This window comes from Chlorocebus sabaeus, chromosome 22, assembly GCF_047675955.1.
Source record: "Chlorocebus sabaeus isolate Y175 chromosome 22, mChlSab1.0.hap1, whole genome shotgun sequence".
NCBI lineage: Eukaryota > Metazoa > Chordata > Mammalia > Primates > Cercopithecidae > Chlorocebus > Chlorocebus sabaeus.
The window spans coordinates 11696029-11699557 of NC_132925.1; the positions used below are offsets into that span (position 1 = coordinate 11696029).

General features: G+C 36.8%; 1 pseudogene; it reads right to left on the reverse strand.

Moving 5' to 3' along the window:
- Window positions 1–1023: 1023 nt before the first annotated feature.
- On the reverse strand, window positions 1024–2229 carry LOC103228692 (26S proteasome regulatory subunit 4 pseudogene; annotated as a pseudogene).
- Between the last annotated feature and the right edge of the window lie 1300 nt (window positions 2230–3529).

Sequence of the window (3529 nt, forward strand, 5' to 3'; positions counted from 1 at the left end):
ATCTTCAGCAAAAAAAAAAAAATAGTTAGAGACATCATACTACCTGACTTTAAAATATACTACAAAGCTATAGTAACCAAAACAGCATGCTACTGGCATAAAAATAGATGCATAGACCAATGGAATAGAATAGAGAATCCAGAAATAATTCCATGCATTTATAGCCAATTGATTTTCAAAAAAGGTGCCAAGAACACACATTGAGGAAAGAACAGTCTCTTCAATAAATGATGCTGGGAAAACTGAATAATTATTTGCAGAAGAATGAAATGAGACCTCTATCTCTCACTGTATACAAAAATCAACTCAAGGTAGATTAATGACTTAAATGTCAGAAGTAAAACTATGAAACTACAAGAAGAAAACATAAGGGAAATGCTTCTTGAAATTTGAGCAAAAATTTTTTTACTCAGATCTCAAAAGACCACATAACAAAAGCAAAAATAGACGAATGGGATTACGTCAAACTAACAAGCTTCTACACAACAAAGAAAACAATCAGTAGAGTGAGGAGACAACCTATAGAATGGGAGATAATATTTGCAAACTAGGCATCTGACAAGGATTTAAAATCCAGAATATATAAGAAACTAAAAAACTCAATAGCAAAAAATCAAATACTCTGGTATTACAATAGGCAAAAGACCTGAATAGACATTTCCTAAAAGAAGACATACAAATGACCAACAGGTATATGAACAAATGCTCAACAGTACTAATGATCAGGGAAATGCAAATTAAAGCCACAACAAAACATCATTTCATATTAGTCAGAATGTCTACTATCAAAAAGACAAAAAATAACAAATTCTAACTAGGATGTGGACAAGGGGAAACTGTGTGTGTGTGTGTGTGTGTCTGTGTGTGTGTGTGTGTGTAAGAGTATGCTTTATTGGGAAGCAGAGGGCTACACAGTGAGCAACAGATGAGGGCTGCCCAGTGGGCATTTTATACATCATACTCCAAAAGACACACAGGGTGTTTTGCTAATAAAAATCAACTGGAAAATGGATTCCTCTGAGCAGCTTCTCCAACCCCATCCCTTTTAGGGGTCAGAAAACCTACCAACTATTTTTCTGATGGCAACTGTGGTTTACTAGAGATAGAGTCCCTTAAGAGTGCCCCTATGTTTTATAAAGAATATTTTCTTATGATTTTTTGAAGTCTTCATTTGTTACTTTCATTCTACTTTCTCTTAAGGTCATCATATCAACCTTCTGTACAGATTGCCTTGATGTCAGCACCAGACAGGTCATCTTCAGCCATAAGCAAGTTGTCAAGGGTTACATCACTGGCCAAAATCATGTTGTCCGTGTGATTCTGAAAAATGTACTTCTTCATCCTTTTATCAGGCAGGGGGAACTCAATCTTCCTGTCAATGCAGCCTGGTCTGGTAAGTGTTGGATCCTAAGTTTCTATTTGGTTTGTGGCTATGATAACTTTAATACCTCCCCTTGAATCAGATCCATACAACTGGTTCAACAGTTCCAACATTGTTCACTAAATTTCTCTCTCACCACCAAAATTTGAGTCCTATTTTCTTCCCAATGGCATCAATTTCATCAATAAACATTATGAAAGGTGCATATTCTTCAGCAGCTCAAAACAATTCCCATGTGAGTTTGGGCCCATCACCAAGGTACTTCTGAATATGTTCAGAACTAACCACCCTCAAGAAAGTGGCTGAGGTTTGACATGCTACTGCTTTGGCTAACAAGGTTTTACCTGTGACATATGGACCATATAGAATGACCCCCTTATCTGGCTTTAAACTCATCTCTTCATAATATTCAGGATGAGTGAGAGGAAGCTCCACAGATCTCTTACTTAATTTCCTGGATTTGGTGGTCCAACCGCCAATATCGGCATAGGTCTCCTGGGGACCATTTCCACCTTCATCATTGTGACTAGGGAATCTGTGTCATTCATCAGCACCCTTATAATGGTATTCAACTTGTGGTTGAGCAGGACCAAGAAGCCAGTTCCAGCAGATCCTTGTCTACAAATAAAAGAATGCTGACGTAGAGTTCTGACCCTACATATCTAGACAGGATGGTGTGATTGCCATCAATGATCTCTTCCAAGGTTTCTAGTGTCATAGTGGTCCCCCTCAGGTCATCCACTTTTGCTTTTCCCTCCTAACACTTTTCTTCTAATGCTTTTATCTGTTCCTGATTTCTAATGAGTTCTTCCTCCATGAAAAGAGTCTTTCATTCTAACTAATTTCAATAATTTTAACTGGCATTAATGTGAGGTACCACCAGTGGCAGTTTGCTGGCAGCATCTGGTCTCTTTGTTTTCTTCTTCTTTTCCCGCACTGTAATTGGTACAAGAAGTTCATATTTTTCTTGTCCCTGTCATCCTTCTTGCCACCTCTAGGACCATAACCACCATTCTGACTTTGACCCAACTTGCCTTGGCAACTTGAGTTTCTGCTGCCAGAAGTACCTCCATCTGAAAGGAGAACTCCTATACACTGTTGGTGGGAATGTAAATTAGTACAGTCATTATGAAAACAGTGTGGATGTTCCTCAAAAAGTTAAAAATAGAATTACCATATGATTCAGTAATTCCATTATTGGGTATATATCCAAAAAAAGGAACTCAGTATACCAAAGAGATATCTTTACTCCCATGCTTATTGCCATGCTATTCACAAGAGCCAAGATATGAAAGCAACTTAAGTGTCCATCAATAGACGGATGGATAAAGAAAATGTGATGTATCGGGGGTTGGAGGAAAGTGGGAGGGAGAGCATTAGGACAAATACCTAATGCATGCTGGGCTTAAAACCTAGATGACGGGTTGATAGGTGCAGCAAACCACCATGGCACATGTATACCTATGTAACAAACCTGCACATTCAGCACATATATCCCAGAACTTAAAGTAAAACAACAAAAAAAGAAAATGTTATATATATGATATATATGTATATATGATATACATGTACACACAATGGAATAATATTCGTCACAAAACAAATGAAATCCTGTCATCTGCAATAACATGAATGAACCCAGAGGACATTGTGTTGTATAATCTAAACACAGAAAGACAAACACCAAACACCACAAAATCTTACTTGTGTGTGGAATCGGAAAAAAAGTTGATTTCATAGAAATAGTACAATAGTTGCTACCAGGGGCTGGGGAAGGTAGTGGGGAAACAAGGAGAGATTAGTCAACAGGTACAAAGTTACAATTAGGAAGAATTCGTTCTGGTGTTCGATTACCCAGTAGAGTGACTATAGCAAATAACAACATGATATATATTTTAAGATAGCCAGAAAAAAAGAGTTTGAATGTTATCACCGCAAAGAAATGATAAATGTTTAAAGTGATGGATATGATAATTACCCTAATGTGATCATTATATAATGTATTCATGCACTGAAACATTACATGTATCCTGTAAATACATATAATTATTATGTGTCAGTTACAAATTCCAAAAATTAATACTAAAAAAAGGAATGGAGTTAAATCTTGGAACTAAAAAGATCAAGTCCAGTGTTGTGTAACTCATT